This window comes from Caloenas nicobarica, chromosome 26 (assembly GCF_036013445.1).
Source record: "Caloenas nicobarica isolate bCalNic1 chromosome 26, bCalNic1.hap1, whole genome shotgun sequence".
Classification (NCBI taxonomy): domain Eukaryota; kingdom Metazoa; phylum Chordata; class Aves; order Columbiformes; family Columbidae; genus Caloenas; species Caloenas nicobarica.
Window position 1 is genome coordinate 2,778,533 of NC_088270.1, and position 15,556 is coordinate 2,794,088.

Genomic DNA, 15,556 nt, shown 5'->3' on the forward strand with positions numbered 1-15,556 from the left:
GGCAGGTTGCAGGGGACAGGAGAAGGAGACGGAGAGAACTTTAATGCACCCCATTTTAGCAAAGCAAAGCTCTGAGCTCAGCTTTAACATGAGCCTCAGGCCCTTTCTCCAGCTTACTGGTCCCACAGCATGGGAGGTCCTGCTCCCGGTTGGACACAGAGCAGACGGGAGGCTGCACACATTCATTTCTCCCTCCTACATGCGCAAAATCCTCAACTCGCCATTTATTGTATTACATTTTCATTTTAAAAGTAAATATCTGTTTTCAATTAGTACTTACAGTGAGGGGCATGCATCACTGCGAACACTTATTTCTCTTCCTTTTCATTATTAGATTAGAAGTCACTCAAGTTTAACTACATTTAACAGCAGCAGAGACATAACTGTTCTGCAGACGCTAATCCACTTCCCACCTCCACCCCCAACGCAGCCCCAATCTGGCTAATCCATCAATTCCCTGCACGTCCAGGCTGCTAAAAAAATCCCATTGCTTTACCTTCCCGACACAAAATCTGACTCCTTTGCAATTTAATCTGCATAACAAGGATGCTCGCATGGGCTTCCCCAAGGTTACATTAAGTGGATAAAACCCAGAGCAGAGATTTGCCCAAAACCTTACAAACAACAACAACAACAAAAAAACCCTTTACAAACAAAACCAAAAGCACACAGGATCAACTATCTCTGGTTCTCCACCTACTCATCATTCCCATTGGATGACAGGGAAGCATGGCACCTGGCTAGCCAATATTATTCCCAATTCTCCCAAATATTCCCCAGCCTCCTCATCTTCATCCCAACCAGGAAAGCCCTTCACCCCAGAGACATCATCCCCCAGCACATCCAGGCGCTGCCTGCTCAGCCCTCTGCTAGAGCACTTGTAAGCATAATACTGCTATTATACTTTGCTCATTATGCCTCATTTTTATTACGCGGGCTCATTAAGAAGCCTCTGTAATTTAACAGCATCTCTCAGTCTCCACATGGGGGCTCCAGCTGCGTTTCTTGTCAATCACTATTAAAAACACAGGACAAAAATTACTATTATACCCATTACTGCCCATCAATCTCTTCAATTGCCTCTTAGGTCCTGCTCAATGCACCAGGGCAAGATGAACATCATTGGCACCTCTATAATATTTCCATATTTTCCAATAATTATGAGCAGATTAAGGGTGCTTTCAGAGAAGAGCAAGTAAGGCACATGCTGGCACACGACATCGTCATGGTGTACATGAGAATGGGCAAGAAAAGCACGCAAACAGACCAAAAGAACAACCATGTGTCAGAAAATAACGCAATTGCATTGAACCTACCCCAAGACACTTTGCAGAAACACAAATCAGGTTAACATAGTCCTAGAATTAAATATATTGTGACAAATTGCCAGGTCAAAGTCAAGAAGAGATCTGCACCCCATTTCCAAAGCCCAGAGAAGGATGACCAGCAATCGACACTCAAATAGTTTCTAAAACAGCTTCTCAGCATCCCTTCATCCGGAGGACAGCAGTACCCACCAGCCTTCGTGCACAAAAACACCCTTCCTGAACTCTACATTAAAATTGCAAATATCAAACCACGGTATTTTGGCAAGTCCGCTTCAAAATCTCCAATCCATAATTCTCAGATGCTTCCTGCTCCACAGCAAATTTCAGAACTTCAACTTTTCTCCTTGATTTTGAGCAAATTGCTTCCACTAGGACAGCAACTCTGGTACACCTGGAAGAAAGCCAAACCACGGACACAAACTACCTGCTGCATAAAAAAGAAAAATCACCATGCTAGATGAGAAGTTCGCTATAACCACCACCGTAAAGAAGTTGTTAACGGACATCACCCATTTGGCAACTGCATGTGGTCCTTTCCTTCTTCTTGAGATGTTTCACTCTTCCCCTCTTTCCTCCCTCCATTCCTACTCAACCCCAGGAAAAACCAGCTTTACCTGGTTAGCACTGGTTTGCTGCCATTGCAAAAAGGTTAAAAAAAAGGCAGATTTGGGGAGGTGACAGGTAGTACACAAGAAGTAAACTGCACAGATATGCTGAGCTAGTACCACCTTGACACAGCCAGCACCTCCCAGAGAAGGAGAGGAAGGTGAGAGGTGTCAGCTCTCTCAAAGAAAATGGAATTTTAGGAGTTTAGCATCCCAAGCGTGGCAATCAGAGTGCCCTGGCAGTTGCCTTTCTAGCCAGCCCATTTGATAGAAGAGGGCTTTGAAGATTTCAAAGGGCATCGTGTTTGCTAGTTTATCGCAAGTGTCTATCTTAAACCAATATTATCATTTTAAGCATGACCAGAGCAAAAGGAATCTTCAAGGAGCTGTTGCTGCCACAGGAGCTAGACACTCACACAAGAGGAAAAGAAAAAAAAAAAAAGAAAAAACATGAGAAAAAGCACTCATTTAATCTTCCATAATATCCAGGACATGGTACTGGATCAGGACAACTTCAGGCATGCAGAGACTGAGCTGGACTGCTGAGCCTGTTTAAGCTGCACTTGAGAACTGGGCTTAGGCACATAAGAAGGCTGAGGGACAGCAGGGCTGAAGATGTTTCCCTTGGTTTCTGGTGGGGAAGCTCATGAGCAAGGGGAAAAACCAGCAGTACCGTCTCTCAAGTACAGAAGGAAGATGCCTTTCTCGAGGTTACCTGGTAATTTCCATTTTTATAAGTGCAAATAAAGGAAAGCACAAGAAATCTCCCATCTACTAGTCAAGGCTTCAGCTTAGACAGGAGTTAATTTACAGCCAACTCAGAGCTTTGATATCTTAAACCTTTTCAGTCTCTGGACAAGATGAGGAATAAGCATAGACAGTGTCAGACTGTGTGATCGGGAGGACAAAACATTCCAAACAGCTGTACCTAAATTTAGCATCTGGTGCTTCTGTTTCTTCAGCACTTACGGGGTGGGGGGGCAAGACGGTGCTCCAGTCACTCCCAGCTTATTAAAGACACAGCCAGAAGGAGAAGAGAGGAGTGGTAAATCACACTCTGGGGATTAGCTTCTGGGAGAGAGGACAGAAAAATATATATATATATATATATATAAAACAAAGGCGCGGCTGACCAGCTACAGCATCCATCCCCTGCTGCTGCATCCACAGGGACGCATGGGGGGTTCATCACCTCCTTGGGTGGCATCATCAAAAATAAGTTTAGCACAGCAAAAAGCAGTGGGTCAGACACAGCCCCACATTCCCCTTCTACACCCTCACCCTTGCTGCTTTTTGAGCAAGCTCATGGCATCTGTGCTCCCCTTGGCAGGGTCACCTCAAGATCTGCCCCCTTGCACGGAGATGTGTCCAACCATACAATGGGGTGGCCACTGCTCCTCAGGAGGGGCCCCCCCAAGTCTCCTCCCTACCCCATCCCTCCAACAGCCCCTCTGCAGCGCAGGGAGGGCAACGGCTTTGGGTGCCGAACCCCAAGTCCCCCCAAGAAGCCGGAGCCCAGCACCCGCACCTTGCACCTCTGCAAAAGAGCCCTAGGCAGATCGCTCGGCTCCATGCGAGCGCTGCTGCTGCCACCGCCAGGCTGAAGCGAAAAAGCGAGAAGAAAAACTGCATTATTTCTGCGAGGTGACCTGGTTTGAGATTCGAAACACTCGGGGTGTTCCTTCCCTGCACCCCCTTCCTCTAGTCTGAATTATTAAGACACCCCACATGTCTGCAAGCTGTTTCTTCAGCAGCGTAAATGCGTAGCCTAACGAGGCGAGAGCCGTGGTTAGACTCGGCTCTAGGAACGAGCTGCAAAAACCTCCCCGACTGCTCAGACACGACTGGGATGCTCTGCTCAGGTCACCTGGAACAGCAAGGGCCAGTCATTAAAATACACACTCTGCAGGGTAACGAGTCCACACAGACCAGAGGCAGAGACAGGCATTAGAGGAGCTGATAAGGCTCATCTGCCTGCTAACGATTTTGTCTACAGTTATTTTTGTGCAGCTGGAAACGAGTGGCTACAGTCAACTACTTGCCAGCTGGGGAGAAAGCAGCGGTTTTGCATGGCTGGAAATGGAAATACATCCAGCTCAGCCCCCCGCACCGCACTCCCAGATTTTCTCTCCTTGCTGGCAGAGCTCTCCATGGACCGAGGCAGCATCCAGTGACATCTCGGGGTGACCGGGGAAGATGCAAAGTGAGGGGTGAGAAGCCCACTGCAGCCAAGCAACTCCCAGTTTGCACTGGAAAAGGCAGGGGTAGGTCCAGCCAAGCACTGGTGGCCTGGGCAGATCTTCAGAAGGATGCTCACACTGAGCCAGCAGCTGGTTAAATCAAGTTTTTGGCTTCGGGTTGCCAGCTAGTGCCAGAAAAAGGCTCTCTCCAGAGCAGCCCTGTTATTCTGGAGGGATAGTCCATGCATCCCTTGCTCTCCACACCACTGAAAGGTGCATCTGCACCCTCTGAGCACCCACATCGCCTTCGTATCCACCTGAAATGTCTCCTTCCATTCTACATTCTCCGCAAAGACTCGCAAAATCCCTCCCGTTGTCACCGCTGTTATGCAGCTCGGGCTGTCTGAACTTGATGCTGAGCACACAAGTGGGGCTGACATTTATTTAATCCTCATAGTAATGTTGACTGTGTACTTACTGAAACACCTCATGCTTATGGAAGACATTTGTTTCCAAGCAGCTTATGCTAAATTGCAGTGATATGAAGGAAACACTTATCCAATATTGACATTTACTGACTGGCAGCATACAGCTTGAATACTCATTTATGCTTATGGGGAGACAGGGAAAACCTGAGGAGGATTCAGGCCCTTCATTTCTGATCTTTTAATGAGTTAGGCAATATTAAGTTAATGAGTAAATACCTGCCCAAAATGCAAGGTGAGACTCTAAATCCAATGCCTTCTCCCACTCACTCTCTGCTTGGGGGAAAATAAAGTAATATTGAGCCCACAGCAGAAAGCTTTGATCCTTCATCCAAGAGGAAGTTTGAGAAAGTTCATCGGTGCATATTTTGTCTATAATTACAGAATCACAGAATCAGTCTCCCCTAGCCTGCAGCACGCATCCTGCTGGGCAGCAAGCTTCTGAAAACAACATCACTGAATTTTCTCTGTATTTCCCTTCCCACAGAGGCAGCCAAAAGCCTTTAGGTGCTGCAGCATCTGGCCAAACCCTGGCACACCCAGGTAGGGTATCCACACCGCGGCTTTGCCACATGCCATATTGAAAATGCCAGCAAGGGACCCAGGAACATAAATTCACTGGCACTTAGGAGGCAAATTAGCCACCATCTGACCACATAGACATCAAACCAGCACAGCAACCCCACCAAACACAAAGTAATTGGAAACAAAAGAAAGCATCTATTATCCTAGTTGAAAGTCTGATGTGCTTCCGTCAACAGCTAATGAGCAGCAGTTATGGCAAAGCCCTCAAAAAAAACCCAATCTTGCTCCACTCTGAGAACCCAAAAGGCACCAGACCAAAAGCTCTTGCTGCAAGAGGGGGCGTTGAATCAACACATTAAGAGAAGATCCCGAAGTTAGCATCCAAATTTAACACCACAAGCGTTCCGCCTCCTACTTAGCATGTGATGATGCTAAAAGAGGCAGGAGGCCCATCGCTAAGAGGTACACTCAAAGCACATTCAGATTTTTTTTTTTTTTAAACTGTTTAATGCAACTCAATAAAGTAAGAGCCACGTAGCAGCCAAGTGACCTCCAGCTTCTCCTGCTCCGCTTTGGAGGCTGCTGCTGCCACCAGGGAAAGGCAAACACTCCAGCACGGCTCTTGCCAGCCGGGTGATGAATAAACAGCCTTGACGGCGCTCAAAAGGCGTATTGAACCAGGACATCTGTCGGGCCGCCGTTTCCAAGACCAGAACGCAGCGTTTGCTCTGTCCTACCGCAATGCACCCTTCAGAAAGGGATATTTTCCTCTCCCCTCCTCCAGCGGTTTGGATTATAGATGCTTCCCAAGGCGCGGTGGAGCAGAGGAATAGGAACCCAGGAGTCCTGAGCGGCATCAGGATGCTGCTATTCAAGCCTTGCCTAGAAACAGCAGCGCAGGCTTTAAACTTCACTTCTTCCCAGCCAAAAGGAAAATCCCGCACATCTCCTGGCACCTTTGAAATTAATACTGCGGGCAAGGGATTCACACCCCCTGCGAGAGCTGGGACAACTGCCAGCCCCAAAGGGAGGGCAGACGGCCTTAAAAACAGACTCTCAGATCTGTCAACCGCCTTAAATCTCAGCAAATAAGAGACCTGATTTACCACCAATTTGTTTCACTACCTATTGATTTATAAAATAAGACTGTAAACCGCCACTGCTGCCCTGTCTCCCTTTGGCCAGAGGCAGCTCCCAAAGAAGTCAAAGTAAAGACTTGTATTGCTCCTAAAAAGAGGCTGAATCAGGGCCTTCATCAATGGTGGTTATCAATTTGCTGGTCTTTAAAATAAATAAAAGAAGAAAAAAAGCTGTTTAATCCTACTGGAAGGATCCTGGAAGTGATGCAAAGCCATTTCTCCAGCAGCATTTTCATGAAGTCTCCTCCACCCAGCACCACACCGAAGAGCTGAAAGCCAGAAGAACCACGCAAATTTGCAGAACCAATCATTAAATCAGAGGTTTGAAGCCAGCCACGCTTTCCATTGCAGCCGCTTGTAGGAAAACAGTTTGTTCAAAGACCTTGATCCTCAGCCAATTCACAACCTAAGGGGCACATCAGCCTCTCCCCTTTATTTAGGGCTACAAAAGAAAGAAGAGCATTGAGCCTTTTTATTCTAACTGTGCAGTCTAGCTGCAGAGAGCCCAGGAGCTGCCAGGGATTTTTGTGCGCATTCCTACTCCATTTGGTGTCCCCTAAAACAGAGAAATGATCAACATCTGGCCCAGATGTGCTGTGCACAAACTCTCCAGGAATCTGTGTAATTTGGTAGTAGCATCAGGGCAGGTGTTTCTCCTCACTTGCCTCCCTCTGGCAAAGTGTGCTTGAAAAAAACCAAACACAACACACCACTGCTCCTCCCTCTTGTTCTTCTCAAATAATTCAAACCTTGCAAGAAAAGCCAGTTTGAGCAAAGTCATCTGTGGTCCTCACGCGAATCTCACTGCGGGAGGTACAGACTCAAGATGGGGAGCTCTAAATTGTATTAAATCAGACATGGCAAGAGGCAACGCTGCACTTTTTCCCCGAGGATAACACAGACTGGGTGATCCCAGCTCTAGCTTGAGGTTTCCCAGTTGTGAACTCCCATGGCGCCACCACGGCCACATCTTTCCACCAGCAGCACCTCCCACCCCCACAAAACACCTTTCCCGTCTCCTACTCACTTTTAATTGCAAGCTCTGCTGCGAGCACTCTTCCTTGCCTTAATTTTCAAAGCCCATTAGCACTCACTCCTTTTGCAGCACCACATGCAATTCGTTGGCTTCCCAAGAAGCAAGCAAAGCCACCAACCCTTGTACACATACCTCCCGGCACCTAAAAAAACCTCCCCTGAGATGCTAAAAATCCTTATCTCCCAGTCCTAACCAGTGGTGGTGGGCAGAATTGGCCCGATTTCTCTTAACCAGCATAATTTTGCCCTTTTTTCACCTGGGGGCTGATGACAAGGAACCGGGAATTTGAGCCACTGCTGCTAATAACAGACCCCTCTGACAGAAGATTGCGAAGCATTTGCTTCCAGGGAGGAACCAAGTGAACTGTGAAGGAGAAAAACATCGCCTGCAACACCCGGAGAACTTGGTATTCATCACCCTGAGGGAAAGCAAACACGCCTTTAGAAAGAGGGCCCCTGGCAGGCACAAATCTTCCCCGTCCAAGGTAAATTTCACATCCTGCCAAATTCATCTAGGTTGGTACAGGGCAGTAAAAGGAGGTGGTGGTTACGGGTACATCTGTGGTCCTTCCCTCTGTCCCCAGTTGCCTCCAGCCTCTCCCAGTTTGGCTGCTGTTGGAGCAGAGGGAGGAAAGGTAAACTATCCACTAGTTTGATGGAAGCATCAATTTCTTCCCACCAAGAGATCCAAGTCTCTGCACGAGGCAAATCCTGCTGCGACTTGATCCCACCTTCCACCAAAACTGCGGTCCTGACAGCTTTCGGGGGAGGTGGGTGGAAGAGCAAGCAGAACCAGGAGGGGAAAAAAAACCAACACACACAACACAGCTCTGAAGAAGAAACAAGATCTATCGACTTCCAGCAAGAGCAAGCACAAGTTGTTTTGGCCCGCTTGCAAGGGTGAAAGGCAGAGGATGCTCAAGGGAAAGGCAATTTGTTCTTCTGAGATCGCCTCAAGAGAGGCACAGGAGTCAGCTGCAAGAAAGAGATGATGCTCCTCCTGGGCTGAGCAATGCCCATGTACACCCAGGTGCAGCAAAGGAACAAAAAACCTTCACTCCTCCTGCAAGCTCAGCTGGAAGCCCCCAGCTTTAGCCTGCGCAGTTTGCAAGAAACCAGCAGGATGCCACAAGGAAGCCCATGAAATACAAACCCAAGGGCATAGGTATACAGAGCCAGTGGTGGAAAATGCCTTTTTCCATGAGGCTTTTTAAAAAAACCAAACGGTATCCAGACCACAGTTCCTCCCATCCCTGCTGCCCCTGGCTCAATGGAATTTAAGTCCTGCCTGCCTTATTACGGCAAATCCCTTCAAGGCACTTTTGGTGCTGCAGGCAAGGAAACAACAGCCCTGCCTGTTCCTTGCCCACAAAAAGCAGCCACTGAAACTCCTGACAGGCAGGGTCAAGTGATTTTAGCTGTTTTTTCACATGGGTTTTGGCCCACCAGCTCCCTCCAGAGCAAGGCATGGATGCTCTGGGTACACACATCCCAACCCCACAGCCCACCAGTCCTTAGGAGCATCTTTGCCCATGGAAAGCAAATGCCACCGCACCTGGACACACCAGGACAACCACAGCGGCTGCTCAAGGGGAGGCAAACACAACATGTGCTGGAAAATAAGCTTCGGTTCTTACATCCTCCCCAAAGTACCATGTGGTTTAAGGAAACCTTTGCATGAAATCCTATTAGGGATCCTTCACACGGTTTCACCCCAAAGGGGAAAGCTACTATGCTGTCGACAGCCCCTTTTTCTCATGTACTGTGAGCAGCAACTCCATGTAAATGCATTTGGTTCTTCTGACGGGAGGAAAGAGCCAAAAACCCTCTGCAAGACACGATCTCTCTGCCTCGTAACCCAGCATGAATAAGCAAGGTACCAGCTGCACAGTCCTGACGGTACAGACAAGGGAAACAAATCAACTGAGGTCAGGCTACAGTAGCTTTTAACGTGAGAGCTATTAAAAAAAGTGCATTAGCCCTTATTAAAAATAATGACTGCAAAAGGGAGGAGGGAAAAAAAAAAGAGGAAACAAATCCCCGCTGGATCCCAGACACAAACTCATTCAGCTTGGTTACAAACTGCCATTTGACCCGCGGGAAGTCAAGAGGTTCGTGGGAGCGGGGAGAGATGCAGAAGGCCAGGATCAGCTTCCAAATTTTGCTGATATATCCCCAGACCTGCTTCCGCACCAGCAAGAGTTCGAATTTGTTCAGCCAGAAACCTACACGGAAGGCACAGTGGGTTTCTTTTGTGCAGGAGCAAATGCAAATGCAAACACAGCTTTCTCCCTGAAGGAATATTAGTACAAGCAGAGAGAGGGGAAAGAGGAAAAAGAGGGGAAGGGAGGGCAGCGTGGGAGCCCAGTATTGCATCCGAGCCCAGGAAAATAAGAGCTGAGGACAAGCAGAAGCACAGCTGCCTCTCAATGCAGCGTCCTTGCTCGGGGAATAGGGGGAAACGCAGCGTATGGTGGGGGATGCTCAGCAATAATGTCTGGCTGAGCAAAAACCCAGCTGCCCATTGAGAAGTACCACTCTCTCCAAAAGTTTTATCCTTCATTTAATCAACAGATGGACTAGCTGCGTGGGTTTGGGACTGGTTTGGTTTTTTTTTTTCCCTTTTTTTTTTTTTGTTTTTGTTTTAAAGCAACCCCAAGCCCTACCCTCACAAAAGCCAGCTTCAGGACCAGGGCAGCGTGACACAGATGGTCTTTGACACCGGCGTCGCGAGGGGACGAGCAGCAGATCCAGGAAGCTTGGGTCTGGTTGTAGCTCAGCGTCCTCCACAGGTGACACATAGTCCATAGACCAGGCACACAGCAGCACGACAAACACAGCTTCCCAAAAATGCACCCCCACCCCAAACCTTTTATTTTTTAATTCTTTTTTTAATTTGTGGGGGCACACAAGCAAGTAGCAAAGTTACAAGGCGGATTCCCACGCTCCTGCCCCGGCTCCCACGCTGTCGGGGAGGTGGGATCCGGCTGTGGCACCCCCAAAAAAGCCACCACAGGGGTTCCCTGTGCTGGCTGCATTCAAAGCAACTCTTCACCCCCCTCGAGCAAATCGCTCCCTACCCCGGCTTTACAACCGCTGCTCCTGGGTGCAGCCAGCGGGGGTTCTCCCACCAGCCAAAGAGGCTTCATCCCCCCCCAAGCACCGAAATTCATCCTCCATCGGTACGGGGTGGGAGGGGTAGGTGCTGTTGCTGAGCAAACCCGTGTTTACACACAAACACGATCTAATTAACGGAGCTGGAGCAGAAAGAACTCATTTGCATGCTAAAGATTTTTCTCAAAAAAAAAAAAGCTAGCTGCCTCGGCAGAGATGCATTTAAAAAACCACAAACCTCTGCAATTCTCCCTTTCTCTTCCCCCCCGCCTTCCCCAAAGAGCAAAAATCACACACAACACCCCCCAACTAAGTGCCGGGTCCCTACCGTGGCTGAGGAGGAAGGCGCCGAGGAGGAGGAGGAGCAGGTCTGCCTGGAAAGCGCTCATTCCTCAGGGTGGGCTCCGGGCGCCGGGGGGTCTGGGGGCTCCGTTACCGGGGATGCCGGGGGTGGGGGGGGTTCAAGCGGCCGCCGCCCGCCGGCTCCGCTCGCACGGCTCCATCGCCGCCCCCCCAGCTCCTCCCCCGGCAGCGCTGCCTTGACTGGCGGAGCGAAGCTCGGCGGCGCTGCCTGGCTTTTTGAGGAGGGGGGGGAGAGAGAGAGAGGAAAAAAGGGGAGGGAAGAAGAAAAGTGATGGTTACAGGGGGAGTAACTTGCGCGCAGCCGGGGATGGCTCAGCCCCGCAAGACGGGATGGGATGCGCGGGGTGGGGGCGGTTTTTGCAAGGTGGGGGAGAGACCCGGTTTCTGCAAGGTCGGGGGCATTTGCGCACCCCTCCCTTTTTGCAAGTCGAGGGGCATTTGCGCACCCCTCCCTTTTTGCAAGTCGAGGGGCATTTGCGCGCACACGCCCACCCCCCTAAGCGCTCGCTTAGCCACACGGTGTGGGGTGCAAATTAAGGGGGGGCGGGCTCCGCTGCTTCTGTATCGCTTCTTTAATTTACACCTCCCCACACCCATAATTGACACCACTCTCCAGTGCTGCTCCCTGCCCCAACGGGGTAATTAAAGGAATGAATCAAGCAGTGATGTGGCTTCTCCCCCCACATATATCGCTAAATTTGGAAGGGAGGGGGTCGCTGGCCGCCCCCCCAGCACCGTCCTCACCTACCTGCGCGATTTTGGGGGGAACGCACCCCGGAGGGGGGATGAAGCAGCCGAAGAATCACCCCCAGGTCCAGTCAAGGGGGCCCAAAAACTAACTCACCCCCTCCCAGGACTAAGTTACATCCGCACAGGCGGCGCTTTACCCAGGTCCTGGCGGGGGGAGGTTCGTCCAGCGCCCCCCATTGCAGCCTCACCCCCAGGGGAGCAGCGCCTCCTCCCCTCACTCCCCCCCAAAAAAAAACGGAGCCAGGAGGGAGAAAATCCACCAAAAACCCCCGAAATAAAGTTTTTGGGGGAGCCAGGGGCACGCGGGGGGGACACGCAGATTTTGCAAAAGCTGCTACAACCCCCGTACAACAAAAAAAGGGGGAAAAGAGGCCTTTCCTTTCCTTCAATCACCATTTCCGAGCTTTTTAAGCTTGCTTTTTTTTTTTTCTCTTAATAAACAAATACTCATTTAATTATTATTTTTTACCCAGCAGGATGTTTGGGACAAAACAGAGGGGCTCAAAAAACACAAATAAATAAAAACTACTCTTACCATCACGCTTCGCACAGCCACCAAAGCCACAGACTCCCTCACCTCCATCTCCCGAGTCCAAAAGGGGCAGCTGAGCGCAATTATAAACCCGAGCATTAGAAAGTAATTACAGCTGTGGACTCTAATTACTTACTGCTGTGCTGAAAGGTGAACTTCAAAGGGGGCTGCCACAGCTCTTGGTGCCGTGCTGGGAGCTTCTGCAAGTGCCTGCTTGCCTCGATGGAGCTTGGCTTTGTGGATACCTGAGCTGGTTTAGCTAAGCGGGGATTATTACCCTCCTGTGCAGCCAAGCTAAACCGATGCTAGGAGGGTTAAACCTGGCTTAGGAGCAGCAGTGAACTGAGGTTTATTGGCTGAAACATAAGTGTCTCAGCTTGGTGCACACGCGCTTTGCTTTCTGCAGAGGGGTAGTCACCCTGGAAATAAGGATTTTTTTAAAAAAATAATTATTTTTAGCTTGCATCCCTCAGGAAATAAAGCTTATTTTGTCCGTGCACACTGGTCTTCCCATCCCTGTCTGTTTGCATACCTGTCAACCCATTTGGGAGAAAAAGGTGCAAAAGCGGGGATGGTTGCTTGCAAATTATCGTGTTTCTGCACTTTAAACCGGGGCTAAAAGTGACACTCCTGGGCTGTATTTTCCCTGTGCCACCAGCTCTCCTTGGACAAGTGACACCAACTCTGACCCTTGGAGGGTTTTGGAAGCGGCTACAAAAATATTTTCGTGACTACCAAGATGTTTGTGGGGCTCCCCAGGTTACGGGTGGTGGATTTTTCCCGGCAGCAGCGCTGATTTAAAATGCACATTGAATAAAACTCTCAACGCCAGGTTTCAGCGGGAATTAGTTTACTAAATAATTCGGAGACTTTCCCTGTTGTGTTTTCGTTTATTCTGCAAAATGTTGTTTGCTTACAGACCAGGAGTACTAATGTATATTAAGGCTGCTACACAAGTAAGACTTTTCTGTGAAGCTTCAAAACACTGTTAACATTTTCATGGCAATTTCTTCTTTTTTTTTTTTTTTCATAAAGAATATTATTCCTCGCCTGCATTAAAAACAGCAGAATGTTTTTTTAACTTCCAGGGAAGGAGAATATTTTTCATTTGTTTCTCCTTCCCAGCGAAAACACTTCAGCTGGAAAATTCTCATCATTGCAATACTGACCTTTGCAAAGGGCTTTAAATCCTTGAATGGAAGTAGCATGTAAGTGCAAAGTTTTATTAACTGATTACCTCTGCGGCTTCGACTACTTTGGTAGTCAAATTTGATTTAAAGGACTGTACTCTGCACGTAAAAAAAATCAAGTTCTGATATAATTTTGGCTTGCTGGAGCTGAAATAGGGTTGCAGATCCAAGTGTCGTCCTGCAAGACGATGTTTCCTTTACCTGCGTGATCACGTTATTACAGGAGACAAAAAAATCCAAGTGCAAACTGATTATTAAACGCTCATCTCAGGTATCTCATTTAAATCTGCCGTGCTTTGTGGAGGGAAATGAATCATTGCAATTAAAAAGCTGAGGAAAAAAATCACAGAGCCAGGTGAAACGGCCTTTGGGGTGGGATGTTAAAGCTGATTTATCCTTGGGGAGGTTTGTAGGTGGAAGCTCCACATTGGGTCCCTTTGCATCAAGATCTTGACCTTGGTGGGACCACAACTGCATCCCCCCGTATAATCTGGGGTTTGCAATACTTGACAGCAAAAAGCGTTGCAAGAAGCTGGGAAGACCAGATGATAGACCTCTCCCTTGATTTAAGGATAAACCAGGCACCTTTCTCTTTTTTTTTTTTTCTTTTTTTTGGTATTCCACATTGACAAGAGCAATAGATGTGAAACATCGCAACAATGAAAGCGAATACTTTCCGCATGCCTTTGACTCTCTTACTTCCAGGCTATTTACCGAGAAGTGCAAGAAACGAAATGTTCTGAACTGCTGCAGCAAAATGAGAGGGGAAAAAAAAAAAAAAAGAGAATAATATAAAACATGTAAGCAACTTGATAAAAATGAAGCAATATTGACAGAAAATGGAGTTTTAAACAGCAAGACAACAGCAACTGCGACGGATTTCATTCTTGCGCATTGCAAAGCTGAGCCAAGCGCCTGGAAGAGCGAGAGAGAGGGGGAAATAACCACACGGTCCCCGGCTTTATCAAATCTTTGCCTTGTCGTTTAAAAATACGTATGTCAAGTGAAAGCTGCGCGTAGCCCTGCTGTAAAAACACGGGGCTGGGACTCGGGGGTTTTCCCTGCTCTTGCTGGGAAGTTCATCCCACCACGCCTCGGTGTCCCCGCTCTGCAAGACAAGGCGTGAGCCGTCTCCTAATTAGGAAGCAAAATTATTTGGATAACGGGCAATTATTTGGGTAACGGGCTGGAGGAAGGAGCATCGTTCCCCCAGATAGTGCGATGCACACGCCACGGGACCTCACGGCGAATTTGGTGTCGTGGAGATGCCAAAGAGCATCCTTGGGGACGGCGGGAGGCGGTGAAGCCTTTTGAGGTTCCTCTGAGATTTTGGGGACACATTTGAGACTCTTTTTCAGTGCCAACAAGTGCTGCATCTCCCCCCGGAGAGAACCACCCAGACTTAGGCCAGGGAAGCTGAGCAAGAGGCCTGAGCTCTTTTTATTCCTCCTTGTTTCCTTTTTTTTGGTCCTTGTCTCTCTTTTTCTCTCCTTGCCTCCTTTTTTTTCTCCCGGCTGGATGGACAGCCGCCAAAAAATCTCAGCTTGTGGCACTTGCTGAGGCTCTTTTTCCGGGAGCAATACGGGCAGAGAGAGGCAGGGCCCGGACAAAAAGAGAAAAGCGCTGAGATTTTGAGGGTTAAAGTTGAAAAATAAAAGCTTTTTGGGGTCATTTGGGTTTCGGGTGGGGATAGCAAGGCGGCTTGGCTTTCTACACCAAAGTGGTGTCCCCTGGAAAGTGTCCCCAAGGCTGGAGGAGTGTGTCCCACACGCAAGTCCTAATAAAATACTTGAATTTTCCCAAATTGTCCCCATGGTTTCACTCTGCTTTGTCCCCATAGTTTTAGACACAGCGGGTTGTGTCACACGGGGGGACACCGCAATGGGGACAAATTAAAGTCCCAAAAGTGGCCAAGTGCCATCGTTAGGCCTCATTAGGCCTTCCTAATTAATCGAGATCATCCTTGCAGCCATCCCCGGGATGCTTTGATGCAGCTTTTCATGCAGGTCTTTGAACGCCAAGTTATTTTAATGTCGTGCTTTGCATTCAGCTGCTTCTAAGTTTTTCTGTCCTCGCTGCAAGATTAAAATAGCCGAGTTGAACCTGCTGCAATATTTGCGCACGGATGGGCACAAATAGTAATTAATAGCAATCAGTAAATACACAAAAACCTGAATTTCACTCCCACGAGCTGGCAAGAACCCTTTATTTTACCTGGAGCCACAATAACTTGTATTTCCTTTTAAAAATCAAGACTTTGGGGCCAGGCCGCAAAGCTCTGTTTGCCCAAAAAGTTGCTTTTTGGGGTGT

The 15,556-nt window shown here is 48.5% G+C and overlaps 1 protein-coding gene across 1 annotated transcript in view; it reads right to left on the reverse strand.

Moving 5' to 3' along the window:
* The window catches only part of KIRREL3 (kirre like nephrin family adhesion molecule 3), a 227,605-nt gene extending 216,807 nt beyond the window's left edge, over positions 1-10,798 (reverse strand). Inside the window, exon 1 of the mRNA XM_065652075.1 lies at positions 10,740-10,798. The gene's annotated coding sequence lies outside the window, so the exon portion shown is untranslated. The remainder of the gene's footprint in view (positions 1-10,739) is intronic.
* Positions 10,799-15,556: the final 4,758 nt, after the last annotated feature.